General features: G+C 40.9%; 1 pseudogene; it reads left to right on the top strand.

The window, feature by feature from the left end:
* The first annotated feature begins 6,734 nt into the window (after positions 1–6,734).
* Positions 6,735–8,521, top strand: LOC119628317 (non-histone chromosomal protein HMG-17 pseudogene; annotated as a pseudogene).
* The last annotated feature ends 1,310 nt before the right edge of the window (positions 8,522–9,831 follow it).

Below are 9,831 nucleotides of genomic sequence, written 5' to 3'. Positions count from 1 at the left end.
AAATACAAAAATTAGCTGGGCGTGGTAGTGGACACCTGTAATCCCAGCTCCCTGGGAGGCTGAGACAGGAGAATGGCTTGAACCCAGGAGGCGGAGGCTGCAGTGGGCCAAGATCATGCCACTGCACTCCAGCCTGGGCATCAAGAACGAAACTCTGTCTCAAAAAAAAAAAAAAAAAAAAAAGAAAGAAAGCAAAACCCATCAAAGTCATGAAAACAAAGACTAAGAAACTGGCACAGACCAGAGGAGGCTGAGGAGCTATGACCACCAAATGCAAAGTGATTACCTGAACTGGATCCTGACCAGAAAGGGAACATTAATGGAAAAATTGGTGACATCCAAAATGTGTGGAATATAGTTAATAATAATGTGACAGTGTTGGCTTTTTGGCTTTGATAAATATACTAGGAAATGTAAGATGTAAAGAGTAGGGTAATTAAGTAAGGGGTATCTAGGAACCCTCTGTACTATTTTTACAACTTTCTGTATATCTAAACTTATTCTAAAACAAAAAAATATGTAATTCTACGTCGACTTGCATTCTACTTTAATTTCTAACTCAAGCTTTATCCAAATATCACCTTCCTTGTGATCCCTTACTGAATCCCCCCCCAGCTCTGACCTTTAGTTCTTCTCAAGTCTCCTAGCACTTTGCTTCCTCCTTAAATGGCATCTACACGTTATAATTATGTGTGTACTGTTCAGACCCCTCCCCACACACATACATACACTGATATGGGAGCAACTTGAAGGTGACTTTTTTTAATCTAGAGAGCCTAGCAGAGTTCCTGTCACACGATAAATTTCCAATAAGTGTTTATGAATGGATGGATGGATAAATAGCAGCAGCCTGTGCTGTCGAAGTATAGAATTGCTACAGCATGTTTTTGTTATGCAGGTTTAGCAATACAAAACATTTTCCCAAAATAGAATTTGTTCTGTGGACTAAGGCAATGTCTGCTACTCAAGACAATGCCATATATTTGCAAAACACCTTCCATTCTCAACCTTTAAAGCTATTTAGAAACCACCACTTATTAATCTTCATACCCCCCTCACATGAAATACTTTTGGCATAATTTAGTAATCCAAACTGTACATACCACAGGGGATTTGAAAAGTACCTAATTAAAGATACAATGCTGTGCTCACCTTATCCTGGGCTTAAATCCACTGAAATTAGTGAGCATTTGGACCCAGGGGAGGAAGAACTGAGGCAGTTTTAGAGCTGGGGATTTTAAGGGATTTGAGGCATTGGCACACTAGGCCTGAATGAGAAAAACAGGTTAAAATCAGGGATAAATAAGATAGTTGGAAACCAAACAGGGTGTCAGAATTAAGAAAGAAAATTGGAAAATAATGAGAGTATTATTCTGAACTGCTAAATCAAGGACATGAGAGAGGCCAACACAGGAGGGGGGGAAATAAACTGAAAAAGTTATAAGAAATGGTATTGTCTTCACCTAATGTCCTCCAAAAAGCAGAACTTGAGACATGAATTCAGATGTAGGTGGTTTACTTTTAGAAGTGAATCCAAATAACAAGAGTGGGGAACTGAGAAGCATGGGCCTGGCTGGTTTAGTTTTCCGTGTGATCTCACCTCGCTATAGCCTCAACCTCCTGGGCTCAAGTGATCCTCCCACTTCGCCTTCCAAGTAGCTGGGAATACAGGCACGTGCCACCATGCCCAGATAATTTTTGTATTTTTCTTTTGTAGAGATGGAATTTCACCATGTTGCCCAGGCTGGTGGTTGATATTCTCACTATGGGAAAATCAAATTTTGAATATAACTTGCAATAACTGGGAATGCATGTAATTATGACAAATTATTATTATATTAATGCAAATGGTCACCATTAATAGTGGTTTAGCTAAATTTTGTATGCTTTAAGGAAAATATTTCAAAAGCAACTTTTATAGGTTTAGAAATCCTGTGACAATGAGTAGATGGTAAACCCTATACACAATTAACTCCTCCAGGTTGCTAGGTGCTAAAATGTTTCTGTATAACAACCAGCCAGGTCCAGAGGCAGTAGTACTATTGTGACTAGCATAATTTCATTTCTAAACCAACTAGATGAAATTAAAACCCTTAGGAAAACAGTAGTTATTACCAGTATTGGGTTAGTGGGAAGAGATTCATTTGTCCTCCCAGATTCTCGTATTTCACAGCCAGCTGCTCCATGACAGCTCCCTTGCAGAAGCTGATTCTACATACACGCGATGGTAACAGTTGCTTCACTATGTATTACTTCTACCTTCTCCTCTCAGTTGTTCATCCAAACCTGGGCAGATTAGGGGCTCAGTGTTCCAGAGGTAAAAAAAAAGAAATCTAGCTTTCAGAAATGGAACTCAGAGAAAGTAGTCTGCACCTCTGGTAGTATCACTGTGGCTGCTATTGCTTCTGTGGTTATGGAGACCCAGCCTTTCAGAGTGGCTCAGGGCCATCAGCTCTCTTTCCTTTTGCTGTCTACCCTTGCGGTCATGATGTGGAGTGATTTGAGAAAGGTGCTTGGCATGAGTCCTCCTTAGCTTCTGCAGCAACCAAAACCCCAAGCCAGCTCGGAAATTCAGTCCCAAGATCTGCACTTTGAGCCACCAAGACACCCGAAGTGAATGTTACCATGCCTCAGTGTTTAACAGAGACCACCTTCCTCCTCCCAGAGCCTCTCCCCACTTAGCACTTACGCAGGTGGCACATTTTATGCAAGAAGACAACACTTGGAGGTTAGTGACGTGGTTGTTTCTAACTGGCCAAGTGGCCTCAAGTATTAACAATCTCCTTGGACCTCAGTTTTCTCAGTTATAAAATGTGAGTGGAGTTTCAGAGTGTTTTTCAGCTCCAAGATGTTATGATGTAAAAATCCTGCCAAGATAAATGTCTTAAGTTTGTTTTCTTGCATTTCCACACTCCCCTTCTCTCTACTTGACCTGCACATGAAAAGTATCTGATGCCTCACCCTTCCACACCCTCACCAGACACTTGAGAAAATCTGGAATGTTTCGTTTATTAAAGAGCTTGAGCTGTATTTTCTAAACACTTGACTCCTCTTTCCCAGTAAAATCCCTGCCACCTCTTCAAATTGTAGTGAGTAAGCAGTCCATCAGAAAGAGAGCTAATTCTTATCAAGTTCCTTGAATCTGGCAATGAATTGGGTTATTTCAGACATCATTTTTCTCTGTGAATCAGCTAACACCAGCCTACCTATTCATCTCTGAGTACACCAAGGTATTCTAAGTAGGATGTTTCTCATGGGGGAAAAAGTGTTTTGAGAATTCTTTTGCCCATTCTGGCCCAATAGAATTTCAGTTGGCAACCCCCAGGCAGAGTCGCAAACCTAACTTTTTTTTTTTTTTTTTTTTTTTAAAAAAAAAAAGAAGGTCTCATTCTGTCACTCAGGGTGGAGTGCAAAGTTGTGATCATAGCTCACTGCAGCCTTGAACTGCTGGGTTCAAGCCATCCTCCTACCTCAGCCTCCTGAGTAGCTGGGACTACAGATGTGAGCCACAGCGCCTTGCTTGCAAACCTACCTTTTTATTTCTACAGATGTTGTTTATCACCAGAAAGTTGTGGAGAGTTGTTTGGGGGTTGGTGATTAAAGGCAGCTCTTTTGTTCAAATATTTAAAGGAAGTTAAAAACCAACTATTTAATGCAGCTTGCTTCATCTAGAATCCACCAAATGTTTTCATTCTGATAGCAGTGTCAGCCTGGAGATACAGAGCACTGCAGTTCTGGAGACATGTTTGTTCAGTGAGAATGCTCCTCAGGCTGCTCTGCTCCGAGTTTGGCTCCCTTTTTGAAGTGAGGCAACCGCTTGCTACTGCATGACACTCTGTTCTGCTGTTTAGTGTTGGTCGTTGCTTGACTGATGCTGCACTGATCTTCATTCTGTTCCTGGCCCTGCAAGAAGACAAGTGCACCATTATTGAAATTAATTTATTTTACTAGGACAGCACCAGTGATCAAGGTACATAATGCAGGACAGCCAGTTTCCACAGCACCCAAACAGCAATTAGCTTGATCCTCTGCTTAGACTTAATGACAACATGGCCCTTTGGGTTAGAAGGCAATGAGTGCCAGAATTCCCTGGCCTCAGAGAGTGATGTGAGGGCTGATGCTGAAGGGAGGAGTATGGCAGTTCAGGTTTTTTAGAAGTGACTTGAAAACTCAATGTGAGGTCTTCCTATCCAGTCATATCCAGATCTTTCTTCCTTTTAGATTATTTCAGTGTTTTATTTGGCTCATTTATGATGCATGAGGAAGTTTCTTTTCAACAAAAGGGTGAAAGCAGCACTTCTCTTTGTTTAGACACTTTGAATGTGAATTCATTTGCAGTTTTGACCCAAGAAGCCAGGCTCTATTTCTGGCTCCACCACACAAGTCATTTGTCCTCTCTGGACCTAATTTATTCACCTAAAAAAAGCGGGGGGGGTGGGGGGGTTGAGAATTGACCTTTTTTTTTTTTTTAAGAACTTGCTACATTATTTGCAGATCCAGCTCATAATAAAAAGATAAGGCCTAATGTTAAAATGAAGAATTTCAAAGCAACAACAATGGAGCATTAAACCAGATCCAGGTATGGGGCTCACTTGCTCACAGGGTCCTGCTCAGTGGCATAGGCCACACACATGGGTCACACACTGGACTTGATCTCTTTCATGCCATCTCCAGCACCAAACTTCTCTGATATAGCCTTTGCTTTCATCTATAAGTGCACACTCCTCATGCAAAAATAAACAGAAACAAAAGCAAAAACAAAAGGCTTCTGTTGCAATGTTTGCTTGATATCTACCTCATTTTTCCTTTTCACATCCCTTTGACCATAAGTTGTACCTCAGCCCTTTCTGACTTCCTTTTATTCTCCAAGATGGATTTTCTTCTTTCCTGCCTAAAACATCCAAATGACCTTTGCTTTGAGCTTTTTCTAAATCACCATATGTTAGATAATTGTGCCCAGAGGAATTACTTCCAGAGTGGCCTAAACACAAAAGAAAACACAGAGCCAACTTATTCTCTAGAACAGTGCAAACATTTCCTTAAACCTAAGTGTCTCAAGAGGAAAACTGACAGAATAAACCTTTCACCCAGCAAGTCCACTCTGGGTAGTGCTTGTACTGAATCCTTCTTGCATTTTTACATCCCTGATTTATCTACTGTTTTGCCAATAAAAGCAGTCCCGTTCTTTGATTTAGGTTTTTTTTACAGGGGAAAAGTGGCCAGAGAAAATGACTCAGTTGAGTGTTTTATTAATGGAAAGAACTGATATGCCAGCAACAAGCCAAGTTCTTTGCCCCTTCTCTATCATGTTACACCATAATACAGCACCTATCTGGGAAGTAGGAGATTGCAAGTTAAATGCCAGCAAACCTATGGCTTTTAGATGATAAGTTCACTAAAAAATGAACAGCCACAGAATATAAGCGGAGTTCAGTCTTCAGAAGTGAAATCTGTCAGTAAAATTTAACAATTACAAAGCAGCTACCAAAAAAGAAGGATTCTTTTAACATGTATTATAGGAAAATAACTTCAATTTCTTGCATGAGTTTTTCTTCTATGTCCAAGTTATAGAAGTCTCATTCAAGTAAGTAAACTTCCCACACAAAATTTCATTGTTTCAAATCAATGGAAAAATCTGATTTATCCTTGAAATTAACTTCTAGAATTTTAAGAGGAAAAAGTGACTTCAAATCTGTTCATGACTGACAACCCAACCTCAAAATGATTTATTTTCTGGCATGAACATTTGAGGTGTTCTGTTTATTATCAAAAATAAATGCATTTACTTCTTTAATCTTACAAAAATTCAAAAGCCCATTTGTCTCAGATAATTAAAATCATATAGGGTAGGTTTTAAGGTATAGTTTAGGGAAAAGATGTTATGAATATTGATAAACCTCTGTCTGGTTCATGACAGTTGCAAATATTTGAATACCTACCCTTCAAAATGTGAGTGAACAAGCCTATAAAACAATAAATGCCCATCTTGAGAGCTCATCTATTGCTCTGCCTAGTGGCAGGATTATATTCAAACTCCCTATGTTTGTTTCCTAGGGCTGCTGTGACAAAACACCACAAATGTTTGGGTTCAAAGAATAGGAATATGTTCTCTCATGGTTCTGATGGCTGGAGGGCTGAAATCAAGTGTCAGCAAGGTCATGCCTTATCTGGAGGCTCTAGGGGAGGATCCTCCCATGTCTTGGTGGTTTGCCAGAAATCCCTGGCATACTATGGCCTATAGATGCATCACACTCCAATCTTTGCCTCCATTGCCACATGGCATTCTCCCTGTGTCTCCCATCCTCTTCTTATGTGGACACCAATCACCCTGGATTAAAGGCCTCTCCTACCCCCATATGATCTCATCTTAACCAATTATGTCTGCAATGACTGTATTTTCAAATAAGGTCACATTCTGAATTTCTGGAGAGAGCATGAATTTTGGAGAGATACTATTCAACTTAGTACAACCTCCTAAACAAATGATAAGCTTTCCTGTATTTAAGTGAAATAAAATAAAACAAAAATAACTTTATAAAGTGTTCTAGAGAAGAAAAGCTCAATGAATTCCCTAAGAATTCACTCTATTCAGCCATCCACCCCAGCAGTTCTCAAAGTATGATTTAAGGGCAATCCACCTTATTTCAACTTGGGGGGTTAGGGGCTTATTAAAAATACAGATTCAGGGCTGGGCATGGTGGTTCATGCCTGTAATCCCAACACTTTGGGAGGCTAAGGCGGGAGAATCACAAGGTCAGGAGTTCAAGACCAGCCTGGTCAACATGGTAAAACCCCATCTTTACTAAAAATACAAAAAAAAATTAGCTGGGCATAGTGGTGGGGGCCTGTAATCCCAGCTACTTAGAAGGCTGAGGCAGGAGAATCGCTTGAACCCGGGAGGCGGAGGTTGCAGTGAGCTGAGATAGCACCACTGCACTCCATACAGATTCAGGCCAGGCACGGTGGCTCACATTTGTAATCCCAGCTACCCAGGAGGCTGAGGCAGGAGAATCACTTCAACCTGGGAGTCGGAGGTTGCAGTGAGCCAAGATCATGCCACTGCAATCCAGCCTGGGCAAGAGAGCAAGACTGTGTCTCCAAAATAAATAAATAAATAATAAATTAATTAATTAATTTAATTAAAGTTAACATACAGGAGCAGTGTGAAAAAGAAGAGGCGAGACCGGCCTCTGGACCAACCAAAGCCCACGCACCGCTGCATCCCGTGCCCAGCGCCTGTGTCCCGCCGCTGTCACTGCCACCGTCATGCCCAAGAGAAAGGCTGAAGGGGATGCTAAAGGAGATAAAGCCAAGGTGAAGGATGAACCACAGAGAAGATCTGCGAGGTTGTCTGCTAAACCTGCTCCTCCAAAGCCAGAGCCCAAGCCTAAAAAGGCCCCTGCAAAGAAGGAAGAGAAGGTACCCAAAGGGAGAAAGGGAAAAGCTGATGCTGGCAAGGAGGGGACTAATCCTGCAGAAAATGGAGATGCCAAAACAGACCAGGCACAGAAAGCTGAAGGTGCTGGAGATGCCAAGTGAAGTGTATGCATTTTGGATAACTGTGTACTTCTGGTGACTGTACAGTTTGAAATACTATTTTTTATCAAGTTTTATAAAAATGCAGAATTTTGCTTTACTTTTGTTTTTTTTAAGCTGTGTTGTTAGCAGACAGAACACTTCATTGTTGTTTTCGGGGGAAGGGGCATATGTCACTGAATGCTGTCTGAAGGGGCAATGTCTCTGAAGCTGGATTGATGTGGGGAAAATACCTTTCCCTTCTAGTTTTGAGAGACTTCCTCTTGGCTCCCAGGAGGAGGGATTCCTTGACTTTAACACACATGGCCACCTTGACACAAAAGCCTTGTGGTATGGAAAAACAAATTCGTTTTTATGTCCTCTTCTCCCTTTCCCTCCTTCAGCATAGACTTAACTCCCTTAAGCCCAGACATCTGTTGGGACCTGACCCCCAGTCATTGGTTACCAGTGTGTCAGGCAATCTGGACTTTCCAGTGATGCCACTGAGATGGCACCTGTCAAAACAGCAGTGGTTCCGTTTCTAGATTATGGATCTTCAGATAAATTCTGCCATTTTCATTTCACTTTCTGAAAGTCAGAGTTGGCTTGTGAAAAGTTGTTAAACAACATGCTATATGTGAAATGTCAACCCTCACTCTAAACTTTTCCTGTTCAGAGCATCAGATGAAGACTTCATTAAGTTTTAATAGTGGTTTTCTGATTTTTGGTAGTCCATTGAAGAAGGGAGTTTGAAAGTTGTTGTATACTGTCAACGACTGTCTGCCCATATCCTGCCTGAAATGCTATGATTGTTTACAGAAAGTGTCTTTAATAAAGCTCGATACAGTTTGGCTTGGGAAAAAAAAAATTAAAATACAGATTCATAGGCTCCACCCCAGAACCACCAAGTCAGAACTGCTAAGTTTAGAGGCCAGGAACCTGCATCTTAAAGAAGCTCCTGGGGGTTTTATGCACATTAAAATTTGAGAACCACTATCTAAAGTAGCAGAAAAGTCAGTCTTACATTCCCCATGGTGTTTTGAAATTCATTCCTTATTTTTCCTCTATTTTCAGGTGAAATTGAGAATAACTGGTCAACAAATTTTCTTATATTTTAAAAACATTATAAAGGTACTCTTCATTCCTTTTCCCCCTCCAGACTAAATAATATAAATTCAAATAATATTAATTCCTAAGTCTTGATAGGATGTATTTCCTAATCATTAAATCATTTACAAACTCTGGTCAAATTCTTTCCTCTCCAGAATCATAGACAATACCCTTTAACCATGGAAAGAGATCCCACTGTTTAATATTTCAGATTAGAAAAATCAGACGCCTAGAGAAGTCACACTAAAGTCATCTGTATTCGTCAGAGTTTTCCACAGGAATGGAACCCTTAGATACATAGGTACATATATATTATATATCTATATAATATAAATATATACAATTATGGACGCTCAGAAGTCCCATCATCTGCAGGTTCGAGACCAACAGACGCTGGTGGTGTAAATTCCAATCTGAGTCCAAAGGCCCAGTATCCAGGGGCACCAATGACATAAATCCCACTCCAACAGCAGGAGGAGACCGATGCCAAGCTCGCAGGCAGGCAGGCAGGAAGCAAAAGGGACGAATTCCTCCTTCTTCTGCCTTCTGTTCTTCTGTTCTATTCAGGCCCTCAATGGATTAGATGACGCCCTCTCACACTGGAAAGGGTAATCTGCTTGACTGAGTCCACCGATTAAAATGCTAATCTCATTTGGAAACATCCTCACAGACACACCCAGAAAGACTGCTTAATCTGGGCACCCCTAGGCCTAGTCAAGTTGACACATAGAATTCACCATAACACTATCCTAATCAGGGTTATTTCCAGCCATGGAAAAAGGTGTAGTTACAAATTGATAACCTAATGGTGTCTGCCTCTAATTCCTCCTTCCTTCCTGTTAGCCTTTTGTGTTGACTTTGATCAATGAAGGAACAAACCTAGCACTTACAGGCTGTGTCTGAGCCCTGTCATGCCACAGGAAGATGTGAGTGTTGAGACTGGGAAAAGGTACTCATGAGGTAAGTCCTAAGCAACTTTTCACCTGACTTTGTGAGCTTTTGAGATTTTACAAGTCTTGAGAACCAATCATTCCTTTTTGAGCAACACAAAAATGACACTTGGTGAGGGCCATAGACAGCATTCTGATACTGCTAGAGCCAGAAGGCTTAAAATCCTAGTACTGATACCTGCTATTTCTCAGCCTTTAGTTTTGCTCTCCCTTGAAAGAACTCTGCTGATCATTCACATATGCATTCATCAAACAT

The sequence above is a fragment of the Chlorocebus sabaeus genome, chromosome 4 (assembly GCF_047675955.1).
Source record: "Chlorocebus sabaeus isolate Y175 chromosome 4, mChlSab1.0.hap1, whole genome shotgun sequence".
Taxonomy (NCBI): Eukaryota; Metazoa; Chordata; class Mammalia; order Primates; family Cercopithecidae; genus Chlorocebus; species Chlorocebus sabaeus.
The sequence above is the reverse complement of the archived record's forward strand: the minus strand, read 5'-3'. Positions and strand labels throughout refer to the sequence as shown.